The 17,592-nt window shown below is 44.4% G+C and overlaps 1 protein-coding gene across 2 annotated transcripts in view; it reads left to right on the forward strand.

The window, feature by feature from the left end:
* The first annotated feature begins 2,953 nt into the window (after positions 1-2,953).
* LOC143214650 (protein apterous-like) overlaps positions 2,954-17,592 on the forward strand; it is a 103,275-nt gene continuing 88,636 nt past the window's right edge. The window contains exon 1 of one of the 2 annotated variants that reach the window (XM_076435953.1): positions 2,954-3,311. The gene's annotated coding sequence lies outside the window, so the exon portion shown is untranslated. The remainder of the gene's footprint in view (positions 3,312-17,592) is intronic. The other variant, XM_076435954.1, reaches the window with a different exon arrangement.

The following is a 17,592-nucleotide window of genomic DNA, read 5'->3' on the forward strand; positions in this document are numbered from 1 at the left end:
TGCTAGGTAAAAGATCAATCTAGGCCGCAGTCGCCCTCAAAAGTCCAAAATTTGCATTATTTGGAAGCATAAAGCTGCGACAGCTACATACTGCTGAATAATGCAAATTACGCCTCGTAAACGTAAAAAATATATAGAAAGAACTTTTTAAAATCGACGCTTATATTAAAATGCACTAAAAAGGAGAAAATAATTCTTTTCCTGGTTCTCCCAAAAATTTAATATAAATTTAAATAAAATCGTGACATTAGTGACTATAAAAATAAAAGCGTGGAGCGCCCACGAAGATTATGTACATCAATAAAGTTTAGCGCTCCACGCTTTTATTTTTCTAGTCACTAATGTCATGATTGTATTTAAATTTATATTAAATTTTTGGGAGAACCAGGAAAAAATTTATTTTCTCCTTAAAAGTTTTTTTTATATATTTTTTTATTTTCAACTTTTTAGTCATTTTTTAAATGTAACGCAAGATATAGTAATATTGGTGTGAAATAGTAATGATATAGAAACGCAAGATATGGAAATGCGCGAGATAGAATGAGGGGATGACTCCGAAAGACGACGTCTCTTGATGGAGTCCGAAATTGTACGAAATGGAACTGAATGAACGGAGCATCACACTGAGCTCCATCGGTGCGAAGTGGGTCAGTGGAGTGGGGATGAGTCGGAGTGGGAACGCGTAGTGGAGTAGGGAGCGCTGACGCGCGGAGTGGGGTTCGCTGAACGAATATTTAAACATTTTTTTCTCCTAGACGCACAGTTTTTTAAAATTTGTTTTTTAATATTGCATTGCCCTCCAGTTCTGAGGTACGTTTAAAGTTTCAAGTCTCTAGCTCATCGGGAAGTGGTTTAAAATTCGATTACAAGATTTGACGCATACAACAACGACACGGCAAGCTAGTATAAGCATGGTAAAAATAGAACTTTCGATGATTGATCTTTTATCTACTGAAAAATCCGCATCCTGCACCCTCGCAAACCTGGGAACGAGTCCGCCCCCTTAAATACATACAGTACACATTTACATGCAGAACTTTGCAGTCTTTCGAGATCTTCAGTGTTAATAGAGACGCGGCGAGGTCGAGAAACGTGTTTTCATGGCGCGAACGGTGTCGGCGTTATTCAGCCAGGGCGGAAGGCATTCTGTGCTGGCTAGTCGCAATAACCGTCTTCACTGCGAGTAGGTACACGGTGTGCATGTATCGCGAAGCGACAAAAAAGTGTATCCTAAGCGGAGCGCGCTTCCACCTTCTACGGGCATAAGCCTGCTACCCTCTCCACCAGGAGGTCGCACGCGACTGCATCTGCGTCAATCCGCAACCTTTGGCGCCAACCTACACCGGGATCCCGATTTTGCACACGCTCTACACGCTTTTTTTCCGCGGAAGGGCGACGCTGATTCGTGTGCACGTTCCTGCCGCAACAATGGGGCGTCATTGTTGTGGTTTTTATCGGGACCAGCCAGACACTACACTCTCCTCTGTACAGATACCTGGCCATCCCCGAGACATTTGTTTCCGGGAGGCCTTCTTGCGGGAGATAACGCAATGAGTGTGGGAATGAGATTGATTTTTTTGCGTTTTGAGTCTTACTTTTTTGTTAGATTTTTAAGATTGGCGTTGAAGATGAAGCTTGAGGGTTTTGTCAGGGTGTCTTCGAGGTGTAGAGGTACCTTGATCGTCTGACCATGTTACGGGACATGTTGGAGAGTATCATTTTTATTCTTATGCAAGACAAGATCATCTCCAAGACAATAAACGTTGATAACCTTCGATAATTTCATAATCTGCGTCCCAGTTTTTCTCTCCCTCGATAACTGTCTTAACAATTACCAGCTGGAATGCCACGCACAATAGCGTGTACAAGTTCCCAGTCGGATAACACTCCGATTTAACGAAACGGTGCAAACGATCCTACACAATGATTTAGAAAGAACCAAGAGATAAGACATGTACAAGTAATATTTCTTTCATTGCTCCCACGACTTGTTGCGTATACGATCACCTCCTTCCTTTTACTATTTATTTCAACTCTGAAAACAAACAAAGCGCAACTACAGATTTCAATTGTAGATCTACAATAATGTGGTCACAACAATTTTCACTGACTACATATTCCGAAACACTCTCCACAATTTGTTTCCACCCTGAGAGAAACTTTTGCCCACCACTGTACCAGACACGCTCATACAATTCCTTCGATCTTTTTCGGCCGTGTATGAAGAATCCGCTATAAAAGTACAAAACCACGTTTAACCGAGGTCTGGAACGACGAAAAGATTTTTATAGATCGGCGGTCAGCGGGGATTACGGGACGTTTGACGATCGTATCTCGGGATCGAGCAAAAAGCTGGCCCGCGCGACGCGTACTTTGTCCCGGCGTTGCAACGTTATTGAATCCTTCGGCGATTACGAGTTTTATCGTCGAGTAAATAACCGCGACACCGAGGCCGCAGTGTTCTTCGGGTGAATATAAACGGTGGGCGGGGTGAAATAGTAATTATAAATTTTTCCCGGGCGCCGTTCAGGACGCCGGCGCCGAAGATTCCCTCTCTTTCCTCCAAGAGAGAGAAATAGAGAGAGGGAGAGACAGAGAGAGAGAGAGAGAGAGAGAGAGGCCGCGCTTTTGTGTCATTATATATTACACGGGGCCATTTGCACTTCTCAACCAGACCGTAATCTGCGGGACATGCAGCATGAAAGTGCGCTGCTGCGAACAGCCCAGGCCAATCCCGTTGCGCGCCGCTTACATAAATTAGAATATACTCCCGGGCTCTAAGAAATTGCATTTTCTCGGGCAAGATATTGAAAGCGTTGCAAAAAACTCTACCGCCCTGCACACACTCGGTGTTTCTCATAGTCGTGCACACGCAGAGACGCATAGGTGAACGTGTCGCGCGAGCTCTCATGAATATTTACACGCGGATATAGATCCTATATAAGTTCGGTGTCGGAGAAACGCGAGAGGATGATACAATATCGCGAAGTTCTGCTTAACAATGCCCGGGCTACGGCGGGCGATATTATCGATCGCATCAACTTCAAGGAGAGCTGAACTTCATGGCGCGTGAACCACTCGCGGGAAAGTTTATGGGACGTTTTCCTGCCAGTCGGGATTCCGATGCGCTTCTGCAGGGATTAGAGGAAGCGACAGACTTGGTGGAAAGCAGATCGGGCTGGAGATAAGGGGAGATGATCGGCGAGGCCTGTGAAACCGTGGTAATGGTACAAGGTTTCTTAATTTCACTCTCGTGAAAAAAGGATTGGTCTCAGTGTGGCGGATCGAGCTCTTTGGATCGCGTGGTGGCGGTGAGAATAAATGATTCGTTGATTTTACAACGTTTCCCATGTTGCAGTTATTGTTTTTGGTGTCCAATTAGATCGTGGATCTTTATGCAAAATAAAAATGTTTGCATTGATCGTGGAAAGCAGGAATAATACAAAAATTGATTTCATACCTTAACGACTTGGTTACATTAAAAACAGCATTACATTAAATGCATAAAGGTCCGCAGTTTAGTGATTAAACGCTTGTAGACTTTATGATTAGAGTGGGGAGACAAGTCTCAATATGACCATTCTGTTTCTATGTCGTGGAATCAATGCAAACATTTTTTATTTTGCATAAAGATTCGATGTCTATTTATTATTTATTATATTGGTGGCGATTTAACAGCGAACGGACTTTCTAAGTCCATCGCGGTTTGCTCAGCGAAAAAGTTCGAGGTGCAAGTGAAAATTGAAATTTCCCAAAAATAATTACACCGAGCAACGCCGAGTGAAGCAAAGTGATCGGCATACTAACGAGCCGATTTTCTAAATTCTCGAGGTTCGATCGGCGAAAAACTCGGCGGCGTGTTCTCGGCGTAAAGCGAAAGGAATGCGACTAGCGTCCACCCTTTGCGAAGCTGTTAGTCGGAACTTGAATTTGCATGTTCCAGGATATTATTTACGGAAACCGGGGGGACAGTTTTAAAGGCGAACGAGGTAAACGAATGACACGGTGTTTCTTACGTTCGTCCTCGGGCACTTGTGAAATGTAGTACCATTAAGAGGCTCCCTTTTCGCCTTTTTTCCTCGTCTCGGTTGATACTCCCCTTCTCGCAGCACAGAAGAGAGCCAGACGACGACGACGACGACGGCGACGAGTCGCGCGCGTGCACGAGCGTTCGAGCGGATAGTCGAAAAGTAAAAAGGAAAAGAAAGGGGGGAGAAAAAGATAATAAAAGAGTCTGTATACGAGCAAAGATCGCGCTCGTTATTCAGCGTATCCCGGAGGGCCGTGTAGATGATTTCACGCCGTGACACGGCGCGGCTGCTCGACGAAAGGTGCGTCAAGTGTTGCGTTCGATGCAACGCGCGTTCCACTCGCTGCGGAACGGGGGCCGTGCAACGGGAAACGTTTCCTTAGCACGGGGCGGCTGTTACCCCTACCAGTCAAATGAAACCGTGGAAACGTCGTCTTTCTCTTTTATTATTAATTTTTAGACGGATTGTTGATGGTCCGCGGGATACTTCGTTTCTATTATTCCGGTCAGCAAAGCGATTGTCAGGGGCGAGTTGTTGATTCACGACTAAAATTGCAATTACCTTCCAAGAATTACGGAATAATCGGTGGTAGTAAAATACCCTTGAACAATAATTAACACTAGAACCTAGGGTTGCCAAATCTTCTATATTTGACATGAGTTTTCTATATTTTGAACTTGATCTCCTATACAATATTTGAATAGCATATAGGAGCTACATCTTCTATGTATATTTTTATGATTTGAGGAAAAAAAAATTAAAAATTCACCCAACGGGGTCTTTTATTATGATTTTGAACCGATAATTATACAATTTCGTATCTTCGCGCCGTGTTTAGTGTTTTTGTTGAATGGCAGCAGTGGAAGTGGGGTTGCCAAATCTTCTATACTTGATATGAGTCTTCCATATTTGAACTTGATCTCCTATATCATATTTGAATAACATATAATATTCAAAAATTTGTTTGAATAAAAAAGTTTAAAATGTGCTGTGTACCTCTTTTACTTGAACTCCTATATTTTGAGCCTATCTCATATATACATAATTGCAGTTTTCACTACTTCTTCTATATTTGGATAAAACATTTCTGGCAACCCTACTAGAACCACTGCATAGCCTTATAATAATGACAAAATCGCATTTATTTAGATTTCGTACCAGTTTTGCGTAAATATGTACATATGCACTTCAATAGAGAAGTTCACTGAAAGAATTTCTCAGGAAAACGTATTTACAATTTTAATATTTCTGAAAGAACAAATCGGGAGCAGGTCATTTCGACTCATCCGAGTCGTAGTAACGTAGTTCTAGTGTTAAAAACTTGGGGATGGAATCTCGATGTTGTTCCGGGGGGTGTAACAGCGAAAACGACGGAGGACGCGATAACGCGAGGTGCAATAACGTGACAAAAACGTCCAGGAATCGATAGGCGGGTTTATCGCCGTTGTGAGGGCAGCTCGTTGGAGGAACGAGAACGCGGGACCCGTCGGTGGGTAGCAGAGGTAGCAGTAGCTGAGGTAGTGCAACCGTCGCGGTGCAGAGCGGTTGGGGTGCAACGGCGACGACGAAGGGGGAAGTGTGACGGTAGCCAAGTCCTCATTAGCGCATTCCGCTGCGACGCCCGCGACTCAAAGCGTCGTAAAAACGGTTGAGATGTAGCGAGACAGAAGGAGAGAGAGGAGAGAGACGTCTAAAGAAAGAGAAAGAGAGGATGGGAGGGGGGAGAGAGGGAGAGGGTCGCGGAATCGCACCACGCCGCTCAAACGCATCCACCCAGCCCCGATAGAAAGGAGACGAGGCGGAGGGTGGCGCAACCTTCTCCTTCACACTCGAAACCACCTCTGTTCCCGTGGTCTATTCCGAGATGAAGCTCTCTCCTCTCCCGGGAGAGGAGAGAGACTCGCCTGCGATCTGGCTGCAGACGCGTACACAGCCTCGATTCTGCGGGGTTATTCCGATTATTCGTTCGACGGATCACTATGCTCGCTTTCCGTAGTCTGTGTGTGGTCATCGAGGTACTTCAGTTTCATTCTGATGGCATGGTAGTGACATTCAGTTGAAAACATTTATTTTAATCTGTTCAATTCTGGTAGTGATTTGTTTTATTAAACAGCTTGTAGATTATCTCTAAATGGGCAACATTTTATCGAATATACCCTATTCTCTAGATTTCAATGGTGAATTAAGTATATTTATGTTCCGTTATGGATCGTCGAATTTTTGTCCCGGACGACGGTAATAAAGTATCATTACCGGTGACTATTTAAACATTCAAACAGAAGCCACGTATTTATCATGGCTCTTAAATCGTCAATACGGCCTGTTAATTATTGAGATCCTCTCCCCCTCTCTCTCTCTCTTTTTCTCTCTCGCTATGGCGGCAGCCTTCAGGCTTCATCCGGCGGTCGACGAAAAAGAGAAGAGCACGACCGCTCCTGAACTCGGCAAATCGATACAGAGGCGTATAATTAAATAACCAGTGGCTACGCGTCTGATCGGGCCCGCCCGTGGTCCGGTCAAAGTCCCTAATTAATCGAACCGGAGTCGTCGCAAATTACAAGTAACGTCTTCATGATACCGGGACAAATGTTCCCGCTGCACGGCGAAACGAACGGGCACCCTAGGTGAACAAAACTCGCACCAACTCGATGATCTGTTACCCCTCGATGCATCTTCCGAGATGCAGTCTCAAATTAATAGCATCGAATTAATTATTGTCCAACTTCTACAAAAAGGCCTTTGGCTCACTCACATCGCGCTGCAGCGGGGGTTGCGCATCGAGAGTGCGCCGCAGAAAGAAAAAGAATTAATTAACCCGGTGGATTGGGCCCCGGCGAATACTGTCTTCCCACGAGAAAAAGTTTCACGGCGTCGTAGACTTCCTGGATCGCGGAGGAAGCCTTGCGAAGCCTCGCGAAGCGTTTCGGAGCGGAGCAGAGAGGATCCAAGAGCGGTGTGTGTACGATCTCGTAACTAAGACGCGGACGAACCGAAGAGAAATCTGGGTGATTTATGGAGGGAGAGAAAGGGAGACGGCAAGTTGGAAAGAGGCTCTCTCGGGCCCTCTCGTCGTCGGAGACGACGTGCTTCGTCACCGTGTTCTTTCGCGGCGGCTTAAATTCATGTAGCGTGAGAGTGTTTATAAATACGGGAAGCCGAGCGGATTTGTCAAGTCGCGCTCGTTTCACTCTCCGAGGCTCGAGGAACCGGCGGACACGTGTTTCCCGACGAAGGAGAAAGTATCGTCGCGCGTATGCTCCTTTCCAGGCCGTCTTCGACCCCCCTGATCATGCACCTTTCTTCCTTTTTATCTCTCCTCCGACTGATAACGCTGCCTTTTTTCGATAGAATGGTAATTGGCTAGTCCGAGGACTCATCCTTGAGTTTGTTTACCCATTCCCAGGCTTTCGAGCGCGTGGCGACGGTCAGCGTATTTATGCGAACGTATTATGGAGGCTAGAAAGCCTCCGCGTTTTTCTTTTTGGTTTATCGGCGGTGTCTTTGTGCATGGATTAATGTGGAGATAAAATAGATGACATTTGCATTATATTCATTACAAATTTGACGAAATAGAGCTCGTCTGTAATGAGAAAAATTAGTTTAAAAAAATTATGTATGGAAGATGGAGATCATCCAGTAATTTTTCATCGATAAAAAGAGGAATGATAGATATCGAAGGGGTGGTCCCTGCGCCGTGATTGGTGGCCTATCTGAAACAAACCATGGTTACGTGTTAACGTCTGCGGAGATATTTCGTAAATTAGTCTTGCAACGATTAATAAATTTATAGATCCTGTGCATTAGCATTGCTGTCGGACGAGTTCGTCTTCCTGTTGAGAAATCGTCTCCTTTTTACTCGTCGCCGGTTTATTGCTCGCCCGAGGGAACGACGCGGACCGCGAGAGATCATCGTCGGATGACTGTGTCTAATTGATGACCGTGTGCTGGTTTGCATTTTCGTCGTCTTTTTAATTGCCGTGATTTAATGCGACTTATAGATTTTTGCGTGAATATTCATGCGGCCGCTGATAGTCCCACCTATCTCTCTCTCTCTCTCGCTCTCTTCGAACCTATTTGTATTTATAATAGCACTTGTATTTATTCAGAATAAGATCACCGTCCTGCCCGTAGATCCTCCGGTACAAAAATAAATAAATCTCTATTCAACAATTGTCTATTCAACTTGGTTAGTTATTGCCAGACTGCGGATCTTTATGCAAAATAAAAATTGTCTTCATCGATTGCAGTATTCCCTTAATGATTTTAATACAGAAGAAATCATACATTGACAACTTCAATTTTTTTAATTTTCTAACAATTTCGAATTTCATCTACTCAATTTTGCTATAAATGCATGAAGATCCGCAGTCTAGTTACTGCAAATAAGGATTCGTTAACGATTATACATAGAGTGGTTATGAGATGACCCTCCTCCTACCCTCTGCCTGTCTTTCCGTGTCTCTTTTTTGAGATCCGTTTTGGCACACGGTAGATTTAACCCGCGACACGGGAGATCATCGTTATCGTCGCCTGCCTCGTCCGTCGTTGATCTACGAAGATTGATCCGCTCTGGGCGGACACTGACGATGACGCTTTCTGTCGCAGAAACGTTCCGCCTCTCTGTGCCGCTTTTAATACGCGACTTGTCCTCCGGTTATCTATCGAGCAAATCAGCAATAAAAATAGCTCACGGAGACAGCAGTAAAAAATAATTAGCCGAGCGATCTACACTCGGCCATTGTGTTCCTCGTTCCTGCTCTGTGCAGGATAGTTTTACGACAGGACGAGCGAATCTCTGAAAAGTTCTTTTATTGACTCCTTAATTGCCGCTTTTTACTTTGTTGCTGGGAAGTTCTTAAGGCTTTTAGCTGCCAACTACTTCGGTCTCTTCCGTTTAAACAATCGTTTAACGCGGTCACTTAAAGAAAGATCCCACAGAATTGAAGTTGTTCTTTTAACGGGACCAAAAATGCAGAAATGAAAAATTGTAATTTTTTTATTTAGAATTTCATGAACATCACACGTTTAAATCATCTCTTAACTGTCCGAAAAGTGTTAGAGACAGTTTTATCACCGCCGCTTCAGAGCAGAGAAGAGAATTTGATCTCTCTGTGACTCAAATATTTATAACTTTACGAGCGACGACGCTTCGATCTCGTTCCAACTCATCTTGCAACCGGAATTCGACCGATGAATATTTACTCTTACAAGAAACGTAGGAAAACAGGCTCGACGGTGACTCGGTAAAATATTGCCGACGTGATTTAGCTAACATTTATAATCGTTGCTTCGAACCATAAAATAGTGAAGTGTCTACTGTCACGATATCGAGAGCGAAGCCTCTTTGAACATTTCTACAGAGTCACTTCGAATGAATCATAAAATTTAGTAGTTACATTACTTATTTTGAAACTTCGCGAATTCACAAACGACTACACTGTATTTATTCAGCTTCAATCACTTTATATAAATATTATGATGGATTATAATAATAATATTATAATAGATGAGATAAAGTCTTCTGGAAGTAGAAGTTTCACGCTTTCAGGCGATCCGAAGTAAATTGCTCTGCGATTCTTGTTCACGAAGTTAGAGCAGAGCGTGAATATCATCAATTTTCCAGCAAAGATCTAAGTGTCTGCATACTCATGGCCTTAATTACGGCCATTAATTACTATTTATTTTTAATGCTCTGTACGTTTAGTGCTAAATCAAAGTAAAAGCAGCTTTTCCAAGGCAGAAACTAATAGAAAATCGCCTCACCCCAGTCGCTCAATTAATTTAATTCCCGGTCGCCCTTTCGCAAACTCTTCACTTGTCTGCTCTCTCTCTCTCTCTCTCTCTCTCTCTCTCTCTCTCTCTCTGCTCGGTTTGCACTACGATCAGTCATGTGTACCCAAAGATTACAAATTTCAACCTCACCGGTGCGTGACGCGGTGTTACATTCATGACCGACCCTCGAGAGGCAATCCTTTCGCCCCTCTCACCCCCATAACCAACCCCCACACCCCCGGAGAGCGGGGCCCCCCCGTTTAGTTTAGGGACGAAGTTAGTGCTGCGCACACAAACGTTTGCGGTCGTGTTTGCCTGTAGCCTCTGGTAGCCAACGTAAGCCAGTTTGATGCTCGGTTGCTTCGATCCCGGTAGATACCAGCCGCGAGGGGTGACTGAATAATACGCCATGATTATACCCGGCCTACCCCCGTGAAAACGAGGGAGGCTCGGATAATTCTCTGGCCGAGCCCGGGCCACCGGTAATCTTCGCAAAAGGTGCTCGTTAGTTTTGCTTTCCCGTAACGTACCGTGCTATGGCGCACCATGCGACCTCGCCGCACCGATTTGTTATCAATTTTAACAAAACAAATTTAATGTATACTGTCCCCTCTTCTCCTTTCGAAGACGTCGCTTGGCTATCCCTAGCAACTTAAATGAATGCCTCAATAATGATAAGAACATCACCCAAGTTATTCTATTTTTAACAAGGGAAGGACCTCAAGTGTCCGACTTCGATTTTGATAATTTTTTGTGAGATGATGGTATATGGATCCCTAATTATATACACAAAATATTAGGTGTAGTTACGCAGTACTTTTAAAGATATAAACAATTAAAGTTTGGAAGTATGAAACTTTAATTGTTTATATCTTTAAAAGTATTGAGTAACTACACCTAATATTTTTCGTACATAATTAGGGATCCATATACCATCATCTCACAAAAAATTTCGTAATTAGGTAGTAGCAACTGCGAACTGATGTCCCCATAATGCACTTATAACTACGTCTATGTATAATGATTCGGGTTTGTATTCATATGTATAAATTCTAGTGGCTGCTAATGACGTAGATGTTGATGCGACCTGTATAAATAAATAAATTGAAAACAAAAATGTTTTAAAATCGGGGGATGAGGATAAGGACCGAGGTTCGAAACCAGTAAAAGTCGACATGTCTGAATGTTTCCCGGTAGGGTTGCACAACCCTTCACACCTATAAATACCTGCGCCGGTTTATGTTTCCTTGCCAGACCTATAGAAATGTTCAGCAGTATAATGAAAATTTACAGCCTCGGTTGACCACGAATTTTTCGGTCTTTTTCTCCGGCGATTGTAATCCTTCCCTCGTGAAAGCGCAAGCATAACTCTCGAATCGATCCGAGGGGGTGCAATAAACGAATAAAACGGTAAAACCCGGCGGCTGATTGTTCGTGGACGACGTCGAACGTCGGCGCAACCGGCCGTACCTTTCTGTCCCGCAACAATGATCGCCTGACAAAGTGACTCCGACGTCGTCACGTAAAACAAGGAAGCGGAATTTATAAGTTATTACGCGGTTAACACGTTGCGGCGCAGCGCGTCGTCGTCGCTTGGAACGGAACAGCCGGCGTTCGTTGGATGCTACGTGGAATTAATTTATGAACGCTGTTAGCCCGACTTTTCAACCGGCGATCTTATGGCATTCTTGTTGAAATTATGGCCACTTTCGGGATCGACCGTATCCTTCTGTCCTGTTACTGCCTTCGATGTAACACGTAACTGCATAACGTTTACGCAACTGCTATTATCACGAGACTTTGTGCGCCGGTGACTTTTTTGCGGAGTGCGCACCGCGAACGATGCAAATGCAGGATGTGACGAAATCGGGCGAAACCATTTCGGCCGGGACTTGTGTTTTCACGTTGCTCAATTACGTGTCTAAATAACCGACGATATTAGGTGTAATTTATTGACGCTTTTTCTGCTCGCGAACGTTCGCTCCGAGGGAAAGAGACACTGCGGATTATTCTAGGCAAGAAACAAGTCTTTCGAAATCAGCATTTATCCAGTTTCGAACCGATTCGACCGCGTATGTTAATCCTTAGAAATAAATATACGATTTTGTTTTCTCTTTCTGTTTCAATGATCACCCCCACGAATTATCGTAATGATTATATAAATACACTAACGAGCATAACCTGTATAAAAATCAATTTTTATTATTTTTTTCGCAATTCCGACCAAATGCATTTTTTCAAAATACTTTTTAGATGTCATTTACTAAACTAATTCTTCCAGCCTTACAGAGAAATTTAATTCGTTTGATCCATTCATAAAAAAGTTATTCTGATTTAAAGTGTGTTGAATCAGTTATGTCCGTTAGTGTACATATGCACATGAAATTGACACAACCAAAAGTGTACACGCGACCTTGAATGAGCTTGAGTAATTAAAGTCACCGAATTCGTAATGAAAGAAAAAGAAGTGGGAAAAGAAAAAGAGTGATGGATATCTCAGAAGAAATGACATGAAAAGAGTAATTTCTAAAAACTGTAAAGCAGAAAGGTGGATGTGATCTGCAAAATGGTGAATGTGAAGACCTGCACAACCCCTTAAACCAATTACCCACGTCGAAGGAGAAAAGCATCGCTCGATCATCGCGACCAAAGCCGGCCGAACCAGAAGCAAACCGCGATCCGTTTACGCGAAACGTCGGCACGATCAAAACCCTGAACGAGACAAAACGGCTCCGGAGAGTCCACGGTAGGCGGTGTCCGTGGCAAAAGGAAAGCCGACGATCCCGATCTTCGAGGCCCGCTCGAATACTAATTACCGCATTAGCGGCTCGGCCATTCCCAATTTGTCTTCCGCGAGACGAACATTTTCCCTCGCGCGTAGCGTTCCACTCCGTTTAAATAGTTATAAATAAGCCACCGGCCAAGAAGGAACGACCAGCGGTGCGGGGTGTGGAGCGGAGGGGGAGGGGAGAGACTCTCCGTGGCTTTTACCTGCGAGCCTAACCGTAAAACCGGGGGGCCGGTGTGCGCTGATATACGATTTCGCGCGATATTAATTGCGCTGCTAACAGCATCCGCCTTTTTACCCCGGACAACAACGGCGAGGCACAGCGAGGAGCCCGTTGCCCGTGTAAAAGCGGAGAATTATTGCCACAGGAAATTCAATCAGACCTGCCCCACGGCTCTTGATATTCGCCTTGATTTTCCAGGCCCGTAAGCAAGGGGGGCCAGACCTCCCCTCTACTCCTCCCGACGGGAGGGCGTCGTACCCCGATATCTTCGTTAAGGCCACTTACGTTGGCGTGGCCCCGCAACAATGGCTCTACTTCGTGGGCCCAACACGCGTAATTACCGGCGAAACTGATAACGATCGGCGATCCGGTGCCTATCATCCCGATCACCCTTCGATTTCATGCCGTATCGATCCATCGGTGGACGCCAGACGTCGACGACCATCGTGCGCTCTGCGGATATTGATCAGGGGTGAGAATTTTCGGCGGAAAGGATTGGCTGGTTCGTTAGCGGCTGAGAAATTTCGGTTCGAGTGCGTCTGCTATCGAGATTTGACTGTTCAGATACTGGTAATTTTTATTAAAGCTCGAAAGAATGTAATAACTATTTAATGAAAAATGGACGACGGCTAGAAATTTTTAGAATTCTTCAAGAGAGTGTCCTTGACAACATACGTCTAGGTCAATAGAGTATCCTCCACTGAACTTGTAAATTATTGTTAACACGGATTGTTGTATTTCAATGAATGTTAAAAAATTGTATGTAGTCTACAGTGTAACATGAAAAGATTGTTTTGAGCTAATGTTGTCTGGAATAATTTTTTACAGAGACTTGGAGCCGGCAATGTACACCACAGCACCCCCCGTGACCCTGTATGGGAACCCATGGTCGAGCATCCTCTACAAAGCCCTTTCGCTGCCACTGAGTGATTTTTTTTTTAGTTTGTCGAGTACCTCGGTTCATACTTGTGAGTTTGGGGGTGTGATTATTCTGGTGGGAAATAGATGGCTGATTGCGAGATGCATAGATCGATATGGTATTCGAGTGGTCGTGCTTGGTGACTTTCGGTGAGTGTTCCTTTTTTATTGAGACGGGGTGGAGTGTCTGGGATTATGATTTGTCATTGATCTGCGGATGTTGCTAATTTAATTTTGTAACACTCAATGTATTCAGTAGTCTTATTTGTGATAAATGCACATTCGTGAAATTTAAATTGCGTTTATGTTACGTCATCTTGTACATCCATATTTTACTGAAAAAACGCAACTTTGTGAAAATTCAACATATGTACAGCAATGTTTGAGGGTCATTTAACCCTGGCTCTGAAGTTACAAAAATTTCCGAAAAATAAGTTACTTTCAGTTTGTTGCGCTTGTTAGTAATACTTTTATTCCGTGAAAACGGAGAAGTTGAGGTAACAATTTTAATATATGATTACGCCTGAAATTCGGGTTAATTTGATCTGGTAATTTCATAAATTTTATGAGTTCCCAGGCAGATACGTTGATTAATTCTGTAGTGTGCGACAGGTTTGCCGACTGTCTGCTCTTGCTTCCTCGAGAGGAGGAGTGTCTGCAAAGGATGTAATAGTATACTTTCGAGGGCGTTAGATGTTGTATGAACACAGAGTTTGAAGTGCGCAAGGGGGAGAAATTGATCCGAGCTTGGTTCATCGACCTCTCCGCGAGTTCTAATTATTTTCATACATTCCAGTCAGCGCGGAGAAGATGCCTTCTCATAAAAATTCTTCAACATAATAGACCAACGCTTAGCAGGTCATTGATCACTAATCACAATTTATAATGGGTTCGCTATGAATGCAAATTGGGCTATCTGAAATTCTTGGAGCGACGATGAAGCTAATTGCAATTTCTGCAGGAAGCTAAAAAAGATTCCAAAAAAAAGTCAAAATAAAACAAGTTCGTACTAAAAAGCAGCATGATTAGCATTAACTTAAAAAATTTCATTTCGAAGACGTTCACAGTTAGAGAAAGCGTTTTTGACACAGTTGGAGAATGTTTTTCTTAAGTAACATCATTTTTGTTTTTACTTGAGGCTTTCCAATTATTAATTATTTCATCAATTATTTCTAAAGTCTCTTAAAGACTTAGAGTATTAAAAGTACCAATAAAAGAAACACTAATATTTAAAATCCCAAGAAGCTCTTTTCAAATTCTTCTCTCCAGCACGAGCTCAAAAATCAAGAACCAAAAATCGCGCGTGCCACTATGGTTAGAAACGTCACCGCCGGGCTACCACCGATCCAAAATGGCGTAACTCTGGAGGAAAACGTCACGGGTCGCTGGCGCGTCGCGGCCGGCTTTCCCACAGTTAATAAAGCTATTAACTTTATCTCGTCGTCCGAAACTCATCCGGGGAATAGGTACCCAGAGCACCGTTGAATATAATTCAAGTTGTCGTGTTATCCGTCGGACATCTCCGGGCCAGTGCGAACTATGGGCTTTTAGGTCGACAGGGACTTTGGCCCCGGTGGTGGTCGCGTGGCGTTGTTACCTATGGCCGGGTCGGTCGCACGCACACCTAAACGCCGTTCATAGTGTTCGCCGGACCGGTCCCGGTCGGGTCCACGGTTTTTGAACGCTATCTGATCAGCCGTCCACCCCGATGAGCCTTCGCTTTTGTGGATCGGCTCGAGTGCTTTCCAGGTAGAGTCTCTTCTCTCTCTCTCTTTCTCTTTACCTGGCGAACGACCAAACAGATATCCTGGAGACGTGAAAAGTCTCGGGCCAAGGAGAAACTCGCGGCACGGAATAGGTTACCGTGCGGATGACCCGTGGGGAGAGACTCGTTTCTTGCCTCGTGCCTTTTCCAGTTTCAGGTGAACGCGTTTCACGGGTTCAAGCTCTCTGTATAGGCACTGGTCCGGCCGGTGGATTCTAATTGGGACGCGGCTCGATACCAGTGGGGTTGTTAATGTTTTCATTAGCCGGCCTCGCTCGGCGACGCCATATCCGCTCCTCGTCCCTTTTGCCATTTCTTCCGAAGAATGGCACGATTTTTAATTGCTAGTTAAAACACAGAAGTTGCACCGACCACGTCACGTGGGCGCGATTCCCTGCTAACGATATTATTCGTTTCTCCGTTGTCAAACATGTCGCCGTTCGAGCTAAACATTCGCAGTATAATAAGAATGGCATATTGCTAAAACTAGTTAAATCAATGAAAAAATAAAATAAATGTATAAACTGCCCAGAACCAATAAACACATAAACTGCTTCAAATCAGGAACACCGACACAGACAAAATTTCTCCAACATCCCCGCCGAGTTCAAAGAAGTATACCTCCGCTCAGGAACTTTTCCCGAGCCAGTGACAAACGGTCCCAAGCCCCAAGAACCAGTCCCAACACCACGTCCATCACTAGGTCAAACGCACGAATCTCGTTAGCGCATCGCTGACCATTTGCTTCCAATTTGTAACGATCCCGCCTAATTGGTAAGCGTCGACGTGAAATCTCCGTGAAAGCTCCAGAGTGTAAGGGGTTCGAAGGTTTCCTTAACAACCCAATAAACCTTACACCGCGGTATACAAACGGCGCTGGCCGAACAATCGAGAGATCGGATCCCTTGGATCGACACCTGGTCGCTGTCGCCGATAATCGCTTTTGCCGGGCCTGATAAGTCTTCTAGCTATAGTGTCGCGGAACCAGGACCTGGTTTCAATGGGCAAGCGCGTGCTGCACTTTCCCAGTTCCTCGACGAAGATTATCCGTCGCACGACAATGGGATTCTGGAGGAAACCGTCGACCTTAGGCGCAGTAATAACATTTAAGAAGGACATATTTCATTGCTGTACCTGCGAACCATCGGCTTACAGGATCCAGGACGAGTGCCGCATCCTGTTTCGCGTAGCTTCAAAGAGGTCCGCCAATTGACAGTGTCGATGCGGAAGTTGAAAGAGGTATTGAGGTCCATTTTCAGAAATTTTTTTCAGAAGAGCTATTGAACTTCTGGCATTAGGATTTTGCGTGCATGTTCCCGTATATTTGAAGTACTTATGCTATATTTTTAAAGCAGAAATAGTCAAAATTGCACAAGTTATATATTTTTCTATAGAATACGTTTCGACCAAAATATCTGAAGATTTTTCTAGGTGCAAGTTTCAGCGTGTTTCAACGAAAAACGTGAAATCGGTGTCACTCACCGACGGAACAAGTCAACGAGACAAGTGACCGTCGGATTACGATCTCGACCCGAATTTCGAGGCTCGATGTATCCACTTGGCACCATTGTCTTGTACATTAGCCGGCAACAAGACGAGCATTACCGCTCGAGCGTTAAAGCAGTATCGTATTGTTGTCTGGCGAACGTACCGGCCCGCGATCACAACACGATACAGTAGTATAAAAGGCCGAAACGCAGGCCCAGGAAGGACTGTCAGGAAGCATCATGACTTTTGACAGGTACCTTGCCTACCCGGCTTTCTTGCACCTTGTCCGTTCCCCGAAGGAAACAAGCCATATACATATACGTCTTTACGCTTTCCTGGCGTACCGAGCGCTGCTCTTTCCGACGTATCCGGTGAGCAAACTATTTCCCCGGCGTCTCCCCCCTTCACTCCCGAATAATTATCATCCGCTGACTAAGCTTGTTCTGATAAAGATTCGACCTGCGGACGAGGGACGGCCGATCTTAATCCTATTAGGGGGTTAATGCGGCGGAGACCTCGAAACGCGTTCGGTCTGCACGCGAATGAACTTTGCAACTTGTCATTCTATTTGGTTGTAATTCTATTAGGTATACGAATTTATTCTAAA

The sequence above is a fragment of the Lasioglossum baleicum genome, chromosome 12, assembly GCF_051020765.1.
Source record: "Lasioglossum baleicum chromosome 12, iyLasBale1, whole genome shotgun sequence".
Lineage (NCBI taxonomy): Eukaryota > Metazoa > Arthropoda > Insecta > Hymenoptera > Halictidae > Lasioglossum > Lasioglossum baleicum.